At 38.7% G+C, this 25,749-nt stretch overlaps 1 pseudogene; it reads left to right on the top strand.

Moving 5' to 3' along the window:
- Positions 1 to 24,812: 24,812 nt before the first annotated feature.
- On the top strand, positions 24,813 to 25,410 carry LOC134485704 (ubiquitin-conjugating enzyme E2 variant 1-like; annotated as a pseudogene).
- Positions 25,411 to 25,749: the final 339 nt, after the last annotated feature.

The following is a 25,749-nucleotide window of genomic DNA, read 5'->3' as shown; positions in this document are numbered from 1 at the left end:
TGTTGAAATAGGCTATAAATAGAAGTCCTTCAAAAGTACCAAACACTCAGAGAATATGGCATTTAAACATAATTTTATTAATTTAAGAACTTTGTTGATATTGAAACTGAAAGATACATGTTTGATATTAGTGTAGCCATTTCTTTTTTTATTTTTTTCTCCATCTTTATTAACTTGGGTATTTCTTATTTACGTTTCAATTGTCATTCCCTTTACTTGTTTCTGGGCCAACATCCTCCAACTCCTCCTAATTCCCTTCTATATGGGTGATGCCCTCCCCATCTCCCAGCCATTACCACCCCCCCCAACAATGACTTTAACTCTGGGTTCAGTCTTGGCAGGACCAAGGGCTTCCCCTTCCACTGGTGCTCTTACAAGTCTATTTATTGCTACCTATGTGGTTGGAGGCCAGGTTCAGTCCATGTATAGTCCTTGGTAGTGGCTTAGTCCCTGGAAGCTCTGGTTGGTTGGCATTGTTGTTCATATGGGGTCACGAGCCCCTTCAATCTCTTCCAGTCCTTTCTCTGATTCCTTCAATGGGGGTCCCGTTCTCAGTTCAGTGGTTTGCTGCTGACATTCGCCTATGTATTTGGCATACTATGACTGTGTCTCTCAGGAGAGACCTACATCCGGTTCCTGTCAGCCTCCACTTCTTTGCCTCATCCATCTTATCTAGTTTGGTGGCTGTATATGTATGGGCAACATGTAGGGCAGACTCAGAATGGGTGTTCCTTCAGTCTCTATTCTAAGCTTTGCCTGCCAAGGGTATTCTTGTTCCCCTTTTAAGGAGTGAAGTATTTGCATTTTGGCCATCCTTCTTGAGTTTCATGTCTTCTGTGCATCTAGGGTAATTCGAGCATTTGGGCTAATATTGATTTCTCAATGAGTACATACCATGTGTGTTTTTATGTGAGTGGGTTACCTCACTCAGGATGATCTTTTCCAGTTCCATTCATTTGCCTATGAATTTCATAAAGTCATTGTTTTTGATAGCTGAGTAGTATTCCATTGTGTAGATATTCCACATTTTCTATATCCATTCCTCTGTTGAAGGAGATCTGGGTTCTTTCCAGCTTCTGGCTATAATAAATAAGGCTGCTATGAACATAGTGGAGCACATTTCTTTGTTATATGTTAGGGCATCTTTTGGGTACATGCAAAGAGAGGTATAGTTGGGTCCTCAGGTAGTTTCCAATTTTCTGAGGAACCTCCAGACTCATCTGCAAAATGGTTGTACCAGTCTGCAATCCCACCAACAATGGAGGAGTGTTCCTCTTTCTCCACATCCTTGCCAGCATCTGCTGTCACTTGATTTTTTGATCTTCGCCATTCTCACTGGTGTGAGGTGGAATCTCAGGGTTGTTTTGATTTGGATTTCCCTTATGACTAAAGATGTTGAACATTTATTTAGGTGTTTCTCAGTCATTTGGCATTCCTCAGCTCTGAATTCTTTGTTTAGCTCTGAACCCCATTTTTTAATAGGGTTATTTGTCTCCCTGCGGTCTAACTTCTTGAGTTCTTGTATGTTTTGGATATAAGCCTCTACCGGTTGTAGGATTGGTAAAGATCTGTTCCCCATCTGTTGGTTGATTTTTTGTCCTTACAACACTGTCCTTTGCCTTACAGAAGCCTTGCAGTTTTATGAGATCCCATTTGTCGATTCTTGATCTTAGAGCACAAGCCATTGGTTGTAGAGGGTCGCAATACATTACCACCACTAGATGGCGCTGTCTTCCACTACACCCCAAGTGGTAGGTCAGGATAGACTCCGCCATTGCAAGATGGCCCCAACCTTCACCGTGCCAGTCGGCCCCCCTTTCAGGATGTTAACTGTGCGCATGTGCAAAGTGCCTTCCTGCCAGGTCTTTGCCCACTCCGGGGCGTGCCTGATGAGATCATGGGTAACAACCAATCAGGTGTGGGTGTGCCGCACTAGGGTTTTATAAGCGCACCATGTTGGCACGGCGTGGCTTTTTCCTCTTCTAAGATTAATAATGTGGTCACAGGAAGGATTTCTAATGTCCGCGTGCTCCTTGCCGGCGAAAAGTCGTGCGCGGGACAATTGGTGTTTTATTCAGGAAATTTTCTCCAGTGCCCATGTGTTCAAGATTCTTCCCCACTTTTTCTTCTATTAGTTTGAGTGTATCTGGTTTGATGTGGAGGTCCTTGATCCACTTGGACTTATGCTTTGTACAGGGTGATAAGAATTGATCAAGTGCAGCCATTTCTTAAGAATGAGAATCTTTAAAGCTGTAACTTGCTTAGACCCTAGACGTTAGACAATAGACGAGAAAGTACAGAAAGCACATTTCCACCCACTATCTTGGACTGTACCCAATCATAAAACAGATGGTATAGATCATATTTACTGCAGGGCAATTACAAGGCAAGAAACATCTCCGGGAAGCTGACTGACCACTATAGATTGTGCTGCAGGATGAAAAACATATATCAAGTTAGATGTCCTTGGTACTGACATAGCTGTGCTGACATAGCCTTTTCCTGGGAACACCAGGAGAGAAACATCTGCCAAGTCAGATATCCTGGGTCTTTGTCCAGGGAACCCCAGGATGGAAAAACATATATAAAGTTTGACATCCTTGGTACTGAAATGGCTGTATTGATATGGTTGCATCCTTTTCTCAGAAACACCAGAACAAGAACATCTGCCTAGTCATATATCCTTGGCACCAAAATAGCTGAGCTAATGAAACTGTGTAACCTCAAATGATTGTATAAGCTGTATATTTCTGCTGGTCTGGGCTCTTCACATCCCTCCTGCGTGAGAACCGTGGCAAGCCCCAGTGCATTGGTATCCCAAAGTAAACCTCTTGTTTTTCCATCAAGACTGAGTCCCGCATATTTGTGGGGTGGTGGGTGTCATCAGGATTGGAGTGAGAGTCTCCTCGGTCTTTGGGTCTTTCAAAACATATCACATTGCAGCTGTACCTCATTGAACTTAGAAGAAGAAGATGATGAGCTCCAAAGAAACTCCATTTAGAGCTGTCTGCATTTGTGGCAAGCTAGACTCTGTACAAAGTAAGTGCCCTAACTTAATCGGCAGACAGAATGCCATCCAGAAAAGAAAAGAAATCAAAATGAAAACAAATACATGGAACTTGATTGCCAAGCTTTGCCCATACAGGGTAAGCAAATCATTGGTAATTCCTGCTTCACATAAGGTTTGTCAGATACTTTGAATAAGAGGGCTGAAGACAGCGCTCCAATGTCTTAGAATACTTTGAAGTGGTCTCGACAGCCAACTGTCTGCCATTTTTAAAACTTTGAAAGTGTTTGTCTGCACTTCCTACTTAATCAGGAAATATTTCTTCTTAGTTGTCTTTTGGGGTTGAATACAAGATAATCATAGTCTCAATAAAAGGTTAAGTTGTTATATTTAAGAAGATTTATTAGACCTAAAAAGATGGTGTTAGGTTGGTAATGCAAGTTAGGACAAAATGTGATTTAGATCCACAACTCTGAACTCACCAGGACAGGATAGATAATAGGATATTTTTCTTAATTACCACATACTATGGACTTGACATTGTAAACATATATCACACCTTATAACTATTATAATTTTTATAATTTTATTCAATTTATATTTGAAAAAGAGACATTTATTGTACTTCAAAGGGGGATTATTGAGAGAATATCTAATATGGATATGACTATGGCACTTGTTAATAATAAATCTGATAGCTTATTATTTAGGTGGTAAATGAGAAGTGGGAAATCTGGGTCAGCATCTTGACAGACAGATGGTGTGAATAGCAGCATACAGAGAAATGAAAATAGATCCATATATCTCACCTTGAACACAACTCAACTCCAAAGGGATCAAGGACCGCACCCAAGTCACTGAAAGACCAAAAGCCCTGAACCTGACCTCTCTTTTTCTTTTTTCCTTTTCTTTTCTTTTCTTTTCTTTTCTTTTTCTTTTCTTTTCTTTTTTTTTTTTTTTTGACTCCGATATGTGAATCCAAAATTCAGTTTAACAGACTGGATATTTTCCTATCATGAGTCTCACTGGTCACAGAGCTTCCCACAGTGCCTTCTCCCACCACCTCCTACCAGCAGCTGCACAGATGTTGGCTGACCTGCTTCGTGGTCATCAAGATACATCCTCAATTTTTCTCTCTGCTCATCAAAATGTGAAAGTTCAAGGTCTGTAGCTTTCTTGCAATAGATGTCCAAGTAGAAAGACATTTCTCCCATCCTGTCAGGATGCTGGAGGTGTTGTGAGTGCCTATGCGGCTCATTTGTTTGTTTTCTGTGATTTTCCTTTTCGTGTTTGCTTTCTGAGATAAGGTGTTACAAAGCTCAGCCTGGCCTCAAACACACTGATGTAGCCAAAGATGACCTTGAGCACTTTGCTCCTCCTGCTTCCACCCTCCAAGAGCTAGGAATATAAGAATCCAATGAATCCTTGCTCTTTGCTTTGGGGACTATGGAGATGGCCCACATTGGGATCCATCTCTCTCAAGTGTTCTTAGCTCACCTGCCCAGGACTGGAGTTTGCCAGACAGTTGCTCCTGCAACTCAGAGTCAGTCTTCTCACCAGGAGGCTGCATTAGATAACTTGATCACTTTTATTTCATCAGGGTTGTTATTAGTTCTTTAAAATCTGTTTGAGTCTCAGCCTGATTGTTCTCCTGAATTGATTTTTTTAAAACATCAAAAAACAAAAACAAAACAATACAAACAAACAAAAACCTTAGAGTTTTACATTTCTCTGGGCCTTAAATGAGTATCCCCAAGTACCAGCATTTTCATAGCTCTTAATCTCATCAGAGTCCTCATGAGCTCTCACCTTTCTCTGCAGTTGAAAGCAGACTGGAAGAACCAGGAAGTAGTCTGAATGAATGTCACAGAGTCACTGTATGCAATGCTCCCTACTCTGCAGAAGGTTAGCTGCCACTTCTAGGGACATCATTGGAATGCACTGGGTGGCACATAAATAATTAAGGGGCGACTATTTTTTTGGTTCTTTTTTTTCGGAGCTGGGGACCGAACCCCGGGCCTTGCGCTTCCTAGGTAAGCGCTCTACCACTGAGCTAAATCCCCAGCCCAGGGGCGACTTTTAATTAAGGCTTTGTAGTGAAAACGGCTTTGTGCAACATTAAGAGCTTTTGAATAACTAACTTTGATGCTCTCTTTTCAACCTGAACTTGTCATCCCTGGAAACTGCACAAATAGTGAGTTTTAACAGCTGTGGTCTTTTGATGATACCAGAGACTCACTTCTTTCTTGTGAATGAATGCTGTGTGAAAAGTCAGGAATCTGTTGAGGTGGCCAGCACTTCTCGTTTCAGGGAGATGATGGTATTCGTTATTCTTCTCATTGCTGTGACAACATATTCGACTAAATCAACTTATCCATGGTTTGTTTGTAGTGGCCAGTTAGGACACCAGACTCATGGAGGAGGGGAAGGCAGGCCAGTCAGAGCAGCTCTGGCTATGTTGACAGGAGCCTGAGGCAGCTTACTTCTGGTTCTGTCTGCTCTGGATTACTGTTACAAGATGTGATCTTGCAGCTTTTCGTCCTGCTTTGATACTTCCTAGACATGATGAAGTCTTCTCCCTCTGGAAGTAGATAAGACAAATTATCCTGTAATTATCCATCCCTTACAAGATATTCATAGTTACCTGTGGGCTATTTAATCCCACACAGAATCTGGATCATCTTTGTCTTCCTCCATCTCCTTCCATCCTCTGTGAATTTAAACTTTTACAATCAATGGTTGCACTAAATGGTCTCAACACAACATTGGTTGAATGTATAAGGGAGAGAAACAGGGTGTGTCTGTGTTTGTGTTCGCACACATGCATGCTGTTTAACCTCTTTCTAGTGTTGTTTCTTTTCGGCTATTTTGGGGACTGTGAAAAAGTGAATAGCTTTTCTTACGCATTTTGTCAAAAACAAGTTTAAGCAAAGATTCTTCTGGTAAGAAAAATGCTCATGCTATTTTCAGTGAAAGATTTAATAATGCCTCAGGTCATAATTGAAAGTATACTATATAAGAAGTGGAGAGGTCACTTGGTAGTTGACAGTGCTTGCAGCTTTTCACTGGGCTCTAGTTCAGTTTGTAGCAAACACACTTAGTGAATAGCAACAGTTTGTAACTTCAACTGTGAAAAATCCAATGCCTACTTTTGAACTTTTTCAGCAACTGCTCTCATCTGTCCACATCCATAGATATGTATCCATAAATGTAAAACAAATAAAACTTTTTAAAACTTGTTTCATACAAATATTAAATAAATTAAACTTATTTTTGTCTCTGGTACATATCCTGAGTACTCTGAAATCTCAAATATTATAATATTTGAGTTAGTTGCTGAAATTTGCTTAATGATCATTAGCTCACTAGCAACACTGATATCAGATAGGATCTCCAAAAGAAACCTAGACATTTTTCAGTAGCCAATTCTCACTTATACACAACTAGCATGTATGTAAACTATTTGATAAGTAAGTTCAGACTGTAACTTTACGAGTTTCAGGAAAACCAATTTATTTCACTGTGCTTATAAAATATAATAATCATCTATATATAATCCAGTGGTGTCTTCTTAGGGAAAAATCAGAACTTTGTCTCTTTATTATCATGTCGTGTGTGTGTGTGTGTGTGTGTGTGTGTGTGTTCAAATGCCATAATTCCCTTGTGTTGTGTTGGTTCCTCAGAAAATTGCTAATGATGAGATTTTTTTAGTAGGGTAATAGTTCTATAAAGTTACTAATAGTTTTCTTCTAAATTTATTAAACATGTATTCCTGAAAAATCATACCATTTATAAAACAGATGAGTGTACATTTGTGGACATAGAGGAAGTATATGACCTTCCTAGCATTGTCAATTTGACATGACCTAGATTCATCCAAAAAAAAATCTCAATGAAATAATCTATCTTCAACATTCTGCCTGTAAGACACTGCTTTGCTTATTGATTCAGAAAGACTCAGTCTGAGGAGGGAGAGCTAAACCTTCAGAGAGGCAGACACACCTGGGAAACCAGAAGAGACTGCACTTTGCACATATTACTGATTCCAGAGGAAAACACCGAACGCCATCTGGAACCCTGGTGCACTGAAGGTCCCGGAAACGGTGGCGCAGATCTTCCTGGTTGCTGCCGCCTCAGAGAGCTCGTGGGCAGCACCCCACGAGCAAACTTGAGCCTCGGGACCACAGGTAAGACCAAATTTTCTGCTGCAAGTGACCTGCCTGGTGAACTCAAGACACAGGCCCACAGGAACAGCTGAAGACCTGTAGAGAGGAAAAACTACACGCCTGAAAGCAGAAAACTCTGTCCCCATAACAGGCTGGAAGAAAACAGGAAAACAGGTATACAGCACTCCTGACACAGGCTTATAGGACAGTCTAGCTACTGTCAGAAATAGTGGAACAAAGTGACACTACAGATAATCTGATGGCGAGAATCAAGCGCAGGAACCCAAGCAACAGAAACCAAGACTACATGGCACCATCGGAGCCCAATTCTCCCATCAAAACAAACATGGAATATCCAAACACACCAGAAAAGCAAGATCTAGTTTCAAAATCATATTTGATCATGATGCTGGAGGACTTCAAGAAAGACGTGAAGAACTCCCTTAGAGAAACACAGGAAAACATTAATAAACAAGTAGAACCCTACAGAGAGGAATTGCAAAAATGCCTGAAAGAATTCCAGGAAAACACAATCAAACAGTTGAAGGAAATAAAAAGGGAAATAGAAGCAATCAAGAAAGAACACATGGAAACAACCCTGGATATAGAAAAACCAAAAGAAGAGACAAGGAGCTGTAGATACAAGCTTCACCAACAGAATACAAGAGATGGAAGAGAGAATTTCAGGAGCAGAAGATTCCATAGAAATCATTGACTCAACTGTCAAAGATAATGTAAAGCAGAAAAAGCTACTGGTCCAAAACATACAAGAAATCCCGGACTCAATGAGAAGATCAAACCTAAGGATAATAGGTATAAAAGAGAGTGAAGACTCCCAGCTCAAAGGACCAGTAAATATCTTCAACAAAATCATGGAAGAAAACTTCCCTAACCTAAAAAGAGAGATGACCATAGGCATACAAGAAGCCTACAGAACTCCAAATAGATTGGACCAGAACAGAAACACCTCCCGTCACATAATAGTCAAAATACCAAACGCACAAAATAAAGAAAGAATATTAAAAGCAGTAAGGGAAAAAGGTCAAGTAACATATAAAGGCAGACCTATAAGAATGACACCAGACTTTTCGCCAGAAACTATGAAGGCCAGAAGATCCTGGACTTATGTCATACAGACCCTAAGAGAACACTAATGCCAGCCCAGATTACTGTATCCTTCAAAACTCTCAATTAACATAGAAGGAGAAACCAAGATATTCCATGACAAAACCAAATTTACACAATATCTTTCTACAAATCCAGCACTACAAAGGATAATAAATGGTAAATCCCAACATAAGGAGGCAAGCTATTCCCTAGAAGAAGCAAGAAACTAATCCTCTTGGCAAGAAAACAAAGAGAAGAAAAGCACACAAACATAAACTCACATCCAAATATGAATATAAGAGGAAGGAATAATCACTATTCCTTAATATCTCTCAACATCAATGGCCTCAACTCCCCAATAAAAAGACATAGATTAACAAAACGGATACACAATGAGGACCCTGCATTCTGCTGCCTACAGAAAACACACCTCAGAGACAAAGACAGACACTACCTCAGAGTGAAATGCTGGAAAACAACTTTCCAAGCAAATGGTCGGAAGAAGCAAGCTGGAGTACCCATTCTAATATCAAATAAAATCAATTTTCAACTAAAAGTCATCAAAAAAGATAAGGAAGGACACTTCATATTCATCAAAGGAAAAATCCACCAAGATGAACTCTCAATCCTAAATATCTATGCCCCAAATACAAGGGCACGTACATACGCAAAAGAAACTTTACTAAAGCTCAAAACACACATTGCACTTCACACAATAATAGTAGGAGATTTCAACACCCCACTCTCATCAATGGACAGATCATGGAAACAGAAATTAAACAGAGACGTAGACAGACTAAGAGAAGTCATGAGCCAAATGGACTTAACAGATATGTATAGAACATTCTATCCTAAATCAAAAGGATATACATTCTTCTTAGCTCCTCATGGTACTTTCTCCAAAATTGACCATATAATTGGTCAAAAAACGGGCCTCAACAGGTACAGAAAGATAGAAATAATCCCATGCGTGCAATCGGACCACTATGGCCTAAAACTGGTCTTCAATAACAATAAGGGAAGAATGCCCACATATACGTGGAAATTGAACAATGCTCTACTCAATGATAACCTGGTCAAGGAAGAAATAAAGAAAGAAATTAAAAACTTTTTAGAATTTAATGAAAATGAAGGTACAACATTCCCAAACTTATGGGACACAATGAAAGCTGTGCTAAGAGCAAAACTCATAGCGCTGAGTGCCTCCAGAAAGAAACAGGAAAGAGCATATGTCAGCAGCTTGACAGCACACCTAAAAGCTCTAGAACAAAAAGAAGCAAATACACCCAGGAGGATTAGAAGGCAGGAAAAAATCAAACTCAGAACTGAAATCAACCAAGTAGAAACAAAAAGGACCATAGAAATAATCAACAGAACCAAAAGTTGGTTCTTTGAGAAAACTAACAAGATAGGTAAACCCTTAGCCAGACTAACGAGAGGACACAGAGAGTGTGTCCAAATTAACAAAATCAGAAATGAAAAGGGAGACATAACTACAGATTCAGAGGAAATTCAAAAAATCATCAGATCTTACTATAAAACTTGAAAATCTGCAGGAAATGGACAATTTCCTAGACAGATACCAGGTACCGAAGTTAAGTCAGGAACAGAAAAACCAGTTAAACAACCCCATAACTCCTAAGGAAATAGAAGCAGTCATTAAAGGTCTCCCAACCAAAAAGAGCCCAGGACCAGACGGGTTTAGTGCAGAATTCTATCAGACCTTCATAGAAGACCTCATACCAATATTATCCAAACTATTCCACAAAATTGAAACAGATGGAGCACTACCGAATTCCTTCTATGAAGCCACAACTACTCTTATACCTAAACCACACAAAGAGCCGACAAAGAAAGAAAACTTCAGACCAATTTCCCTTATGAATATCAACGCAAAAATACTCAATAAAATTCTGGCAAACAGAATCCAAGAGCACATCAAAACAATCATCCACCATGATCAAGTAGGCTTCATCCCAGGCATGCAGGGATGGTTTAATATATGGAAAACCATCAACGTGATCCATTATATAAACAAACTGAAAGAACAAAACCACATGATCATTTCATTAGATGCTGAGAAAGCATTTGACGAAATTCAACACCCCTTCATGATAAAAGTCCTGAAAAGAATAGGAATTCAAGGCCCATACCTAAACATAAAAAGCCATATACAGCAAACCAGTTGCTAACATTAAACTAAATGGAGAGAAACTTGAAGCAATCCCACTAAAATCAGGGACTAGACAAGGGTGCCCACTCTCTCCCTACTTATTCAATATAGTTCTTGAAGTTCTAGCCAGATCAATCAGACAACAAAAGGAGGTCAAGTGGATACAGATCAGAAAAGAAGTAGTCAAAATATCACTATTTGCAGATGATATGATAGTATATTTAAGTGATCCCAAAAGTTCCACCAGAGAACTACTACAGCGATAAACAACTTTAGCAAAGTGGCTGTGTATAAAATTAACTCAAATAAATCAGTAGCCTTCCTCTAAACAAAGGAGAAACAAGCCAAGAAAGAAATTAGGGAAACGACACCCTTCATAATAGACCCAAATAATAAAAAGTACCTCGGTGTGACTTTAACCAAGCAAGTAAAAGATTTGTACAATAAGAACTTCAAGACATTGAAGAAAGAAATTGAAGAAGACCTCAGAAGATGGAAAGATCTCCCATGCTCATGGATTGGCAGGATTAATATAGTAAAAATGGCCATTTTACCAAAAGTGATCTACAGATTCAATGCAATCCCCACCAAAATACCAATCCAATTCTTCAAAGAGTTAGACAGAACAATTTGCAAATTCATCTGGAATAACAAAAAACCCAGGATAGATAAAACTGTCCTCAACAATAAAAGGACTTCAGGGGGAATCACTATCCCTGAACACAAGCAGTATTACAGAGCAATAGTGATAAAAACTGCATGGTATTGGTACAGAGACAGACAGATAGACCAATGGAATAGAATTGAAGACCCAGAAATGAACCCACACACCTATGGTCACTTGACTTTTTACAAAGGAGCCAAAACCATCCAATGGAAAAAAGATAGCATTTTCAGCAAATGGTGCTGGTTCCATTGGAGGTCAACATGTAGAAGAATGCAGATCGATCCATGCTCATCACCCTATAGAAAGCTTAAGTCCAAGTGGATCAAGGACCTCCACATCAAACCAGACACACTCAAACTAATAGAAGAAAAACTAGGGAAGCATCTGGAACACATGGGCACTGGAAAAAATTTCCTGAACAAAACAATAATGGGTTATGCTCTAAGACACAAGAATCGACAAATGGGATCTGCCAATCTTCTGTAAGGCAAAGAACACTGTGGTTAGGACAAAACGGCAACCAACAGATTGGGAAAAGATCTTCACCAATCCTACAACAGATAGAGGCCTTATATCAAAAATATACAAAGAACTCAGGAAGTTAGACCGCAGGAGGACAAAAAACCCTATTAAAAAATGGGGTTCAGAGCTAAACAAAGAATTCACAGCTGAAGAATGCAGAATGGCTGAGAAACACCTAAAGAAATGTTCAACATCTTTAGTCATAAGGGAAATGCAAATCAAAACAACGGTGAGATTTCACCTCACACCAGTGAGAATGGCTAAGATCAAATACTCAGGTGACAGCAAATGCTGGCGAGGATGTGGAGAAAGAGGAACACTCCTCCATTGTTGGTGGGATTGCAGACTGGTACAACCATTCTGGAAATCAGTCTGGAGGTTCCTCAGAAAATTGGACATTGAACTGCCTGAGGATCCAGCTATACCTCTCTTGGGCATATACCCAAAATATGCCTCAACATATAAAAGAGACACGTGCTCCACTATGTTCATCGCAGCCTTATTTTTAATAGTCAGAATTTGGAAAGAACCCAGATGCCCTTCAACAGAGGAATGGATACAGAAAATATGGTACATCTACACAATGGAATATTACACAGCTATCAAAAAACAATGACTTTATGAAATTCTAAGGCAAATCGTTGGAACTGGAAAATATCATCCTGAGTGAGCTAAAACAATCACAGAAAGACATACATGGTATGCACTCATTGATAAGTGGCTATTAGCCCAAATGTTTGAATTATCCTAGATGCCTAAAACAAATGAAACTCAAGACGGATGATCAAAATGTGAATGCTTCACTCCTTCTTTAAAAGGGGAAAAAGAATACCCTTGGCAGGTAATAGAGAGGCAAAGATTAAAACAGAGACTGAAGGAACACCCATTCAGATCCTGCCCCACATGTGGCCCATACATATACAGCCACCCAATTAGACAAGATTGATGAAGCAAAGAAGTGCAGACTGACAGGAGCCGGACGTAGATCGCTCCTGAGAGACACAGCCAGAATCCAGTAAATACAGAGGCGAATGCCAGCAGCAAACCACTGAACTGAGAACAGGACCCCCGTTGAAGGAATCAGAGAAAGAACTGGAAGAGCTTGAAGGGGCTCGAGACCCCATATGTACAACAAGCAAAGCAACCAGAGCTTCCAGGGACTAAGCCACTACCTAAAGACTATACATGGACTGACCCTGGACTCTGACCTCATAGGTAGCAATGAATATCCTAGTAAGAGCACCAGTGGAAGGGAAAGCCCTGGGTCCTGCTAAGACTGAACCCCCAGTGAACTAGACTCTTGTGGGGAGGGCGGCAATGGGGGGAGGGTGGCGAGGGGAACACCCATAAGGAAGGGGAGGTGGGAGGGGGATGTTTGCCCAGAAGCCGTGAAAGGTAATAACACTCTAAATGTATATAAGAAATACTCAAGTTAATAAAAAAAAATAAAAAAAGAAAAAAAGAAAGACTCAGTCTATTATTGGTGGCATCAATCCCTCTGAAGTTTCCCTCATGATGTATTATAATGTTAGTTAAGTATGAGCTTGAACAAACCAGATTGAGTGCCCAAGGAGCCTGCCTCCATTGTTACTGTTTTAAGAATCCACTTCAACCTTTCCCTAAATGATGGGGTTTGACTTAAATGTGTAAGCTAGATATACTCTTTCTTTCCCAAGTTGCTTTTAGTTCTAATGTTTTTCATAGCACACAAAGAAAACTAGAAGAGAAATTGAGACCAAAAGTTGTGGTATGAACATTTTTTAATATGAATTTCTCTCAAGACATACCAAAACATGAAAAAGGCATAGAAAAAAATGAATGCTCATCAAAACAAATAAATAATATATATTTTCCTTACTGGGATTATAGCTAGATTTGTTTTTTACACACTCTTTATAGTATAGCTGATGGAACAAGGTACACATGTTAAGCCAAATTTTGAAAAACCTTACTATGTCCATTGGACTATTCACATGCTTTGGAGGTTATGAGTTATTGTAGTCATGTAGCTTTAAAAATAAACCCATGCTAAAGTAAGTTATGTATTGGCATTGGCGGTGTCTGTTCCTATCCTGGTACAGAGTCTGAGATCCATGACTGTGTGTTTTTCCTAGGCAATGCCTCTCTCAGAAATTCCAGCTCTACCTCTCCTGATCTCCAAGATCACTCTCTTGCCAGTTCACCACCCCATAGTCAGTTCTGGGGACATTCTTTCAAGCCTGGGCTCTCCAGTGGTTTCCTCTCCTCTGGAGCTTGGACTTTTGTACAGTCTTTCCATTCAAAACCCTAGCTGAATGCCACCTGGCTATGTTCTTTCCCTCATGCTCATCTAGATCACTTAGAATGGAAAACACCAGTACTCTTTGTTTAAAATAAAGAGATGACACAACCACTAGGTGTGAAATCTATCCTTCTAAACTCACCAATTATTCTATGTTAGAAATCTTCTTGTGGGAGAGGCTGCTACCAGGGCTAACAGTTCCCAGTCAATATCCTGCCTCCTCTCCCTCTTGCCTCCCTGTTTAAAGCCTGTTTCTTCTTCCTTAGTGCCCTTTTCCTTTCTAGGACCTGGAAGACTCACCTCCTCCTTCTTGTTCAATGATTGGCTTCTTTTCATCGTTATTAGCCAATCAATTAATTAAGGGAAACTCCCGTACAAGTAATGTGTTCAAATTGAGTAGCTATGGAAAAAGATTTATTAATATGTCTGTAAAAGTTGGGACAGAGTATCACTGTATCATGGGAAAAAGAAAGAGTGGTAGAGAAAGATGCATTATGTCTTCCTCTGCCCTCTGTCAACAAACATACCCAGACATTATCATGTATATCACACACACACACACAACACACACACACACACACACACACACACACACACACACACACAAAATAAGAGCAGTATGTGTTCACTCCTTCTTTAAAAGGGGAACAAGAATACCCTTGGCAGGGAATAGGGAGGCAAAGTTTAGAACAGAGGCAGAAGGAACACCCATTCAGAGCCTGCCCCACATGTGGCCCATACATATATAGCCACCAAACTAGATAAGATGAATGAAGCAAAGAAGTGCAGGCCGACAGGAACCGGATGTAGACCTCTCCTGAGAGACACACCCAGATACAGCAAATACATAGGTGAATGCCAGCAGCAAACCACTGAACTGAGAACAGGACCCCTCATTGAAGGAATCAGAGAAAGGACTAGAAGAGCTTGAAGGGGCTCATGACCCCATATGAACAACAATGCCAACCAACCAGAGCTTCCAGTGACTAACCCATTACCCTAAGACTATACATGGATTGACCCTGGGCTCCCACCTCATAGGTAGCAATGAATAGCCTTGTAAGAGCACCAGTGGAAGGGGAAGCCCTTGGTCCTGCCAAGAGTGAATACCTAGTGAATGTGATTGTGGGGGGAGGGTGTTACTGGGGGGAGGATGGGGAGGGAAGCCCATATATAAAGGGCGGGGACGGGTTAGGGGGATTTGGACACAGAAACCGGCAAGGGGAATAACAATCGAAAGGTAAATAAGAAGTACTCAAGTTAATAAAGATAAAAAAAGAAGAGCAGTATGTGTTATCATAAAGCTAGGTTCTTCTATTTAAAGATTCTACCACATAAAGAGGAAACATATATTCAGAGATAACCATGACATACTTTCCAGTGAAGATAAAACCAAGGGCAAGAAATAGATGTATGTAAACTTATCTTTGGGTCCAATATAATTTTTAATATCAAGTATAATCTAGAAATAGATTAAAGATAGTTTTTACCTTAGGGCCAAGGAATATTTGTTAGTACCAAATTGGGATTATCTAAGGATCCAGCTTGCCACTATCCTTGGGCATGAGGTCAAAGGACCATGTTTCTTTCTAACATCCTACCTGTATAATTATGACGAATTACACATAAAATATCTTTTTTCCTTTGCCTGTTCTTATGCCAAAATATCTGAAAAAGACTACTTAACAAATAAATGGCTTATTTGAGATTAGAGTTCATGATACAGTGAACAGGAGAAGTAATAATACACAGCTAGTAACCCACCTTCTCTTGTCAGCAAATAGAAAGAGGTGAAAGCTGATGTTGCCTATACATAGGTGGAGCCTTTCCCCATTAATCAATTAAATTCAGAACCCACATTACAGATATTTCCTGAAGTTTGTCTCCTAGGTGATTTTAGATCCTGTCAAGTTGACAACAAAATTAATCACCGTGATGTATATAAATAGCCATGAAAAGAGTAAAATAAGAAATTGTTCTTCCAGTATAAAGACCATGCTGCAGATAGACGTGTTTCTTAAATTAAACTCTTTTCTAAAACCAAAAAAGGCCTGAAAAGTCAGACCTTTTATGCCTTCCAACTTTTCTAAAACATACAAGATTAAACTATCATATTTTTAAGTAAATTTTTATTGCAATACAATGATACTTTCTCCATGTTACTTGATAAACCCTATTTTTTTCTATTTTTGTGAGTGTAGTGTTTCTATTATCCACTGTTATTTGTAGAAATTTAGTGTTTACTTAGTGTGCATTCCTTTCGGTACAGGTGACTGTAGAAACTAGATGTTCCCATCCAAAGTCTTCTTCATTTCTTTCCTACCTTATTTGTTATTTATCTATTTAAAGTTGTGCTTCTTTAAATAAAAAATAAAATTACAGAAAATACATTTTGGTTATATTTTTCTTCTCATTGAAATCTACACAAATACTCCAAACCTATCTACAAATCCGTGTTTATGCTTTTTCTAGAACTCTATATTTACCTTTCTTAAGAATATAAAGCTGAAAATCAAGTAAAAATAAACACAAAAGTAATAAGACAAAATAATACCCAAATAAACAAAATAAGACAAGGTATACACAGAGACACACAAAGAATTGTAGAGTCAACAATGTGCTGCCCAACACACCAGGGCATGTTTTTTTTTTTTTTTCCTTTCTAGTGAGTGAAGTTGGTATACCATGATACTCCTTTGGAGAAAGTTGGTTTTCACTTTGTCAGCAAGTTTCAATCACCAACAGCTTCTTGCCTGGAGATGAGACTTTGTATATATGTTTCCTTCTCAGTGCTAGCTTTTTAATCTGGTTTGAGCTTGCGCAGAACTTGTGCAGGCTGTCAGAGTTCCTATGACTTCATATGTGTATCTGTATGATTGTGTTTTGAAAATACGGTTTCTTTGAAGTCATCACCTACCACTGGCTCTTTCATTCTTTCTCCCTCCTCTTCCACACAGATGCCTGATATTTTAGGAAAGGGGTATGATAAAAAAATCTCACTTATGATAGAGAGCTCAAAATTCCATCACCATCTGAACTCTATATTAGTTCCCTTCAACTGAAAGAAAGCTCTTACAAAGGCAGAACATGGCACTGATCTATACCTATAACAACAGTACATTAGCAGGAGCCATTCATTTTATTGCAATGTTCCTTTAACATTATTAACATTAACATTAACATTCATTAAATTATGTGAAAATACACACACAAACACACTCATATATATACATATATATATACATATACATATATATTATCAGGTTTGTGGCTACTTTATCAGTGTCAGATATGAATTCTGTCTCACAGAGTTGGGCTCAAATACAATGTAAAAGAAAAGAGGTTGTTTATTCACACATTTATACCACTATTAAGTGAGTACATTTTTTAACCAACTGACTGTTATAGATTATAGGACTTATATCTAAATATTTTTTCCCTTCCAGCATCATAAACACTAGTCAATAGAAATGAAACATTTACCTGGGCTGTGGCTCTACTTCTCCATGTTTGACATTGTATGTTATCCTCAGCACTATACATTTATGATCATGTTATAGAGAGTAAATATTACCCAAAAGAATGGCCTGTGATGGGAGGGGTGATCTATGGTATCGTCTTTCATCAATAATTTAACAATATGCAAGGCATTCCTGGCCGAACGTTTTACATGGTGACATGTGATATCTATTTAGAACTTCATCTTTGATGACTCCATCTATCTTCCTTTTATATAATGTGTGTGTGTGTGTGTGTGTGTGTGTGTGTGTGTGTTTGTGTGTATGTACCTTAGGATGGTTCTACAGTGGTAGTGTCTGTCACAGTAGTCCCTATACTAACCTACCACCTCATCAGTGTCCCCCTTTAATCCTCTTATTAAGGTTCCTCTATATCTCCTTTAAATATCTTCTTCTTGAGATAAGTTTTCATAACAGAAGCTGTATCTTGAAAATTTGTTAAACTGACTATTCCTAGCACACAAGAGCTAGTTCTGCTTAACTTCCTTATTTTCTCACAGGTAGAATTAGAAATTTTTTAGTTGTCCTCCTTTTTACATTGCATACTGCTTGACTACTTTCTTTTGTCAACTTGAAACAAACTAGTGTCATTTGGGAAGAGGAATCTTCAACTGAAAAAAAAAAATGTGCCCAGTGCCAACTTTGGCTGGGTCTTCTTCCTTGTCAGGTTTTCATAAGGCAGAGAAAGGAAAGAGCATCGGGAGAGGATACGACTTTTCCTTACAAGATACAGGGATAAGACTTTGTCTTATGACATATTTAGGGTTGCTGTGTAATAATAAAAAACTTTACTTATCTGAGACTAAATTACCTTGCTACTGTAGCTGAACTGCCTAGAAACTGCAAGTTTCTGGCACTTAACACCTCTTCCTAAAACAGCAAAGGATCAAGTAAGGAGACTTTGTGCTATCTCAGCAGGAACTGCACGGATAGAACTTTCCACCAGCTAGTCAGAAGTTACAGGAAAAGGGGGGTACTTTGAGAAGTGATTATAATATTTATTACTAAGTTGTAAAACATTTCTTATGAAAGCTATCTAAGGGGAAAAGCAGAAAGATCCTGAATGGGAAAAGGGAAAAATTCTCTTTCGCATCTTTTTGTCCTCACTACTTATACAAGTTTCAGAATACATGATCACATGTTAAAAAGTTCATCACACGTTCACACATAAAAGCAAATCATAAATGACATAGAAGTTTACAACTGAGAGTGTTTACATGCATAGCCATTAGGAGTAATTATCTAGTTAAACATCCACCACCTGTCACATCTTCACAGGTTCATAGAGAGTTGAAAACCATAAATAAGCTATTAGTGAAGTTTTGTATAGATTAACCCAGATGATATTTTATCTTCTTTTACCTATAGTAAATTGTTACTTCCCTTTACGTGACCTTAGTTAATTGTTTTGACAATCTCTTGGAATGTGTTCTGAGTAATAGAAAGTATGGTTACTGTCTAAGAATCAATTACTTGGTGACACATGGGAGACTGACAGAATTCTCATTGCAGTTTTGACTATCAGAAAGAGATCTACTAGCAGTACTACTATTAAGAGAGCTTAATAATCACTGATATTTCAGTAATTCTTGTAGGATCATCCTTAAGAATTAAGAAATCATCTATTTTTTTTGGTTCCTTTTTTTTCGGAGCTGGGGACCGAACCCAGGGCCTTGTGCTTCCTAGGTAAGCGCTCTACCACTGAGCTAAATCCCCAGCCCAAGAAATCATCTATTTGTCCATATAGCATCACTGCAAGAGAGTACATCTTCATAGATCTGCAGCTATCTGCTCAAAAGGGGTGGGCTAGTACCTAATGATTGCTATATATGTTTAATAATAACAAGAAACATATATTAATATCAGGAATCTTTCCTAAATGAATTCTCTTGGCTTTGCCTATAAAGCAAAACTGTTGCAGATTATAATCTGAAGCATACCTCCTACTATGGCTTCTGACAAAAATGTTCCCAAAAGACTGGTTCCTGGCCCTTTTCCTTGTAAAGAATGAGTATTGGAGTTAGGAATATTGTGGGGCCTCACCTTGGCAGTTTGTTTTGGGTTGTAGAAGATACCAGGCTGAGAATGCCATGGATACCAAACAATTAAGCAGTGTTTCTTCTTGGCAGCTTTGGTCTCTATCTTCAAGTTTCTCCCTTCACTTTCCCTTATGATGATCTAATCTTAAGACAAAGTCTTTCTGTATTAAGTTGTAATTGGTTATGATGTTTTATCCTAGTAATAGAAATCAAGCTGCAGCCCATGGTTTCTGGTGCTCAAACTCAGGTCTTGATGTAGTGTGGCAAGCCCTTTGTTGACTAAACCATCTTTTCAGCATCAATCCTTAATATTTTTAAAAGATAGTATTTTCAGTGTAAACAAAGTGCAGTTTTCTATAAGGATATATCATATGTCTGAAATTTTAATTAAAGGAACCTGGATATAACAAAACAACACACACTTTGGCAAAATCTCTCCTGGTCAACTGCCATTACATTGAATGTGCATCTGTGAATTTGCAAGACAAAACAGTTGTCAAGGAGGTGTGGTATAGTGATTAGCATGCCAAACAAATTAGAAAGGAAAGGAGTAAAATGCTTGACTGATTTGTTAACTAAAATTAATTTGCATGGGGATTTGGTACATGACACACAGTGTCTTTACCTGGGAAACTGAACAAATAGACAGAGCTGTGATATAAATGTGTGTGTGTGTGTGTGTGTGTGTGTGTGTGTGTGTGTGTGTGTTTGTGTGTGTGTGTGTGTGTGTCTCAAATATCTTGAGTCACAGCTCCTTCTCCACAGGTCTTGTACATTAGATGAATTGTTCATTATTATTTTTCTGGCAAGGAAGAAAGAAAAAACTCAGTGTGGCAGCACACAGCTGTACTTCCTGCATTTGAGAAGTAGGGACGCAAAGAACAGAAATTCAAGGTCATTTTCAATTACACAGTAAAATTAAAACCAATATAATGTTCATGAGATGCTGCCTCAACAATTTAAAGCTAGAAAATGTTGTGCTTTAGGAAGTAGATGGGGGCTAGAGATAAAATTCAGAACAATGTATCCCTAGCATGTACAAGGCACTGATATACATTCTTCTATAACTTAACCAGATATAATGACTTGAGCTGTTCATCCCAGGACTCAGGATAAGATTTTATCATACATAAGGAGTTTGAGGCTTGCCTTACCCTAGATCTTCTAAGAAAGGGCAAGTGTGTGTGTGTGTGTGTGTGTGTGAGAGAGAGAGAGAGAGAGAGAGAGAGAGAGAAAGAGAGAGAGAGCGAGCAAGAAGAGGAGGAGGGGAGGAGGGAGGCAGAGGAATAGGAAGAATGAAGAAGAAGGAGGAGGAGGAGAAGAAAAAGAAGAAGAGGAAGAAGAAGAGGGAGAGGAAGAAGAAGAGGAAGAAGAAGGAGGAGGAGAAGAAGAGGAAAAGTCATGTGGAGTTTCATAGAATATGTATTCTCTTAGTTTTTAGATAAGCAACTGTTTTCAGTAGAGGCATTCTTTTCAGTTATATTTTGAATACTAATTGATAACAGACTTGCTGTGAAAGAACAGCATCAAGAAGAAAGTCCAAATAACAATTGCTATCATGTATGGTTATTAGTTTGACATAGTTCCCAATATGACTACTGCATGAACAATTTAATTTTATCCTCACAGTGAACAGAGGAGGAATGTTACATCTCTAAGAATATGTAGATTTTCACAGTGTTATATCTTTTAGACATCCACAGATGAAAGACAGGTCTGTCAGAAACCAACTATGTTGATCACCATGTTACCTTGTAGCATTAGCTAGAGTATGCTTTGCTCAGTTTGGGTCTTCTCCTTTTAGATATTATTTCCAGTTCTTTCTATACTAAAATGGCCAGTGAATGCAGCAATATTTCAAATCACCGCTTCAGTTAGATCAGGTATCTGGAATTAGTCAGATGGATCAAGAGAAAAGAGACAACATTGATTGCTGACACTGCAGTGCATTGGGAGGAAATCCTCAGTCTGACAGAGAAGATCAGTCATTTCAACTACTGGTTCCAAGAGTGTTGAACTAGCAAAGTTCTGACTTTTTAGTTTATTTTTTCACAGGACACCTTTGTAAACATGTCAGTTAGAGAAATCCTTGTTGGCTGCTTAAGCATTAGCTGTGTAGATACAGTATGTCTAAACTTTTATTTCTGATTGAACTTACTATTTCCAGAAGCCCAAATCATGTCATGATACAAAAAAAAAAAAAGAAATGAATTATCAATTTGAAGTAACATTATAAATCAATTGGAAACATTCTAAATTATGATTATCAAAACACATTGATTTCTGTTTAGGAGGAGACATTAAAAATTATGAAAAGTAAAGAGCAATGGCCACATTCTAAATGCTCTTAGTCGACATGGGGTAGGTTTTATTATCAGACCTTAGAAATTCCAAATCCTGACTGTAAATATAATTTACCAAGTTTACAGAGAGTGAAAACAGCAGTCTTCAGAATTACTCAGAAGTGATGATAAGAGATAACCTAGTGTGGGAAAGAATTTGCTGCAGAAAGAAGAGAATTCAAATTTCTGTGCCCGCACTTTAAAACAGTCATGGTTGTATACAGCTATAACCCCAGTGCTATGATGACAGGGAAAGAATTTCTGGAGCTTGTGCAAAGCAAGATAGCATCAGTATAAGTGAAAGGCTTTGAATTGAGAAAATTTTGTATAAAGTTATAAAAGAGGATACTATTTATTTTCTCTGTCTTCTGCTTGAACACATAGGCATGAAGACACAAACAGACAGACACACACACACATACACACACACACGCACGAGCACACCATATCACACACACTAATTCTTGGTGGTCATGTACTGAGGAATATTAAATTAAAAATTTATAACCTTGAACTCATGAAAATTTTCCACTTGACATGTATAATTGCCATTGATCATGAATACTATTTTGTGGACCATGAATCCACATATGTAAAATAAATCAGTTGTCAGAATAAAGAAAGGGCATGACATATTAATAGTAGAAAATTTAAAAAAAACATTAGTTTATTATTTTTTGGTGTGTGTGTGTGTGTGTGTGTGTGTGTGTGTGTGTGTGTGTGTGTGTTCACGTAGGTCTTCTGATTTCACAGCATGTTTATAGGCCAGATGGCCAATTTCTATAATGGGTCATTATCTATGGATTCCTATGTTTAAAGTGAGGGTGTTGAGCTTGTTCTGCAAGTCCTTTTTCCCTCTTGCTGGCCCAACATAATTGTCAAAATTTAAATGAATTTCTTATAAGCAATTGATGACGGTTATTTATCATCATGAAGTTAGAAGTTCATACTGAAGCTCAGCAAGCCTCTGGAGTGACAATTCCATTTTATGTCAGCATAGGAGACTTGGATATCATTTGATAAGTGTTATGACTAGTTATATTAATATTCATAGAATGACCAAATTGTTTGGTCCTTGAAGAAGTTACCATTAAATTGGAAGACAAAGAACAAGAGCCAAATAAGTCCAGCAGCTAGTGAGATGTAGTCACTGACTGAGCTGAGTCTGAGCGAACATCAAAGAAACAGTGAGGTGTACTGTAGCCAAAGTAACGATACAAGCAAAAGCACTAAAATTCCTTGAATGAGGCATATAGGTATGGGAAAAGCACTTCAACCTGGGACTTCACTTGACTTAGGCTGCATAAAAATCTACCTTCCAGAAATATACCTAACAATGAAGTTGCTCACCTCATCTCACCTGCATGAAGCTGTATACATATCAAAAAATGGACTAAGACTCCCTGCACATAACATTGTTTATCAACTTCTCTTTCATGATCAACTTCCATTCAAAAGTATTCAAGAGCATATCCACATACTGGAGGGAGAAATCTGTTTCAACTGGCCCGAGACAGTTTAGAATATATACTCAGTAAGTCGTATTGAATCCTCTGGAACAACTTTCAAGGGAAACATCCTGTTTAATGTCATATACCTAGTGATAAGGAATATGCATTTGATTTAATCAAATGCATCATGGAAACTGATGTTCACAGTTAATTAAGGCTTGCCTAATCAAAAAAAGCCAATGAAAACAGAAATATCCACACTGAACTCTAAGAAATAAATCCTCCTTCTCAAGAAGTCCCCAAATTAAAGCTACACTGAATACCAGTCTTTCTCACTTTGCTTTTGAATAAAGTTTGTCACCTTGCTCTCTGTGACTTCTTGTAATAAGATGAAAACATCCTGGAAACACCTCAACTAGACAGTAACCTCAGATAAAACTGATAAGCATCTTCTTCAAATAATGACCCGAATTATGGAAGCTCCAAAAGAATTCTCCTGTTACTTTCTTGTAAGAACTTCTAAGAATGACACAAGCCATGTCTAATCTCATGCCTATTCAATGAAATCAGAAGTTATAAAAAAATTCATCCTAGTGTAGTTTTTTTGTACCAATTTCAACTTTAAGATATTAAGTACAATCACATTGGAATTCTTTTTTTCTCAGAAGTTTTGATAATGTCACCTACAGTTAAGCAAGAGGAGAATCCTTAATGAATTTCTCTAGAATACATTTCATGATAGATAAAATATTAACTCTAGAATGAGAATATTGGAAAAATGCTTGTTTCTGTGTTACTGCATTGAAAATGTAATTTATACCCCTTTGTCATTTTCAAAATGCAGATGTTCATAGTATACATATTGGATTATATGGACTATTAATAATAATCAAAGTTTCTAACAGTAATTGAAGAACAGAGCCAGTACTTTGAGACAATAATGATTCTGTCACCTTTAATGTATATAGTTTTTGCAATACGTACACAATGATTTCTACATATGAAAGTCTAAATGCTCTACAGCTCATGCTTTCTGGTTTCAAGAAGTGAAAACTTCAGTAATAGCTTTTAACTTCAAAATCAAAATGAAAACAAAATGCATAAACAGAAAGAACAGAAGGAAAATAAAAGAAGGGAAGGAAGAAATCATGGAAGGAAGGAAGGAAGGAAGGAAGGAAGGAAGGAAGGAAGGGAACAAGGAAGAAACAGGAAGAGATTTGGTAAGTTGCTCATTTGACAGGCTACATGCCAGTATGGAAGACAACCTTGGATGAGTTCCAAAACTGTACAAGATCAGGCATGGTTGTTTGTATCTATAATTTATTGACGAATATCAGACATTCAAAGTCATCACTGGATATATAGTGAGCTTCAGGCAAGTCTGGGGTTTATGAGACCCTGTGGTAAAGAGAGAGAGAGAGAGAGAGAGAGAGAGAGAGAGAGAGAGAGAGAGAGAGAGAGAGAGAGAGAGAGATGGAGCTAGGGACCTAAGGGCAGAGGAAGAAAGGAGGGACTGACTTCGAGCGATAGCGACGCAAGATGGCAGCCACCACAGGCTCGGGAGTAAAAGTCCTTCGAGATTTCCGACTGTTGGAAGAGCTGCAAGAAGGCCAGAAAGGAGTAGGCGAAAGCACAGTTAGCTAGGATCTGGAGGACTATGAGGACATGACACTCACAAGATGGACAGGCATGATAATTGGACCTCCATGAACAATTTTTGAAAACCGAATATGCAGCCTTAAGATAGAGTGTGGGCCACTCTAGTATCCAGAAGCATCCCAGTCTGTGAGATTTGTAACAAGAGTCAATATGAACGGCGTGAGCAGTTCCAATGGAGTTGTGGATCCTCGAGCCATGGCAGTGCTGGCAAAGTGACAGAATTCCCACACCATCAAAGTCATCCTGCAGGAACTGAGGTGCTTGATGATGTCAAAAGAGAACATGAAGCTGCCACAGCCACCAGAAGGACAGTGTTACAGCCATTAGTCACCAAGGCCCCGGTCTCCCTTCCCCATCCAACCCAAGTCTTCATTTTCCACAGTAGTGAATTTTCTAGATGCATCTGTAGACCTCAAAGTACTGGAGAGGAAGCCCCACTTGGACTTCATCTTGAGACACTGCTCTGATACTAACTTCTTGTCCATTTGAAATACCTAAGTTGTGCTGTGTAACATCATCTGTCGAGTATAACCACTGTCTGCCTGGTTGAACTTATGGGATCAATAAGGTGTGTTGAATTTGGTTTCCTTTGGGAGCGGTGGGAACAGCTAACGCAACTGTGGACAGACACATCTCACACAATCACCTGCTGCTGGCACTTGGCCTGAGTATGCCTTTGCCCGCCCTGCCCTCTGACACAACTGTGTGGTGGCCCATAGAATAGATGGGGAGGTTTCAGGTAGCAGCCGTGGGACTGACCACCACTAGACTTGGGGTGCTCTGGCTGTACCCAATGCTTTATTAAGTCTAAGTGATT

This window comes from Rattus norvegicus, chromosome 2 (assembly GCF_036323735.1).
Source record: "Rattus norvegicus strain BN/NHsdMcwi chromosome 2, GRCr8, whole genome shotgun sequence".
NCBI classification, from domain to species: domain Eukaryota; kingdom Metazoa; phylum Chordata; class Mammalia; order Rodentia; family Muridae; genus Rattus; species Rattus norvegicus.
Note: the sequence above shows the minus strand (reverse complement) of the source record. Positions and strands in the feature narration are given on the sequence as shown.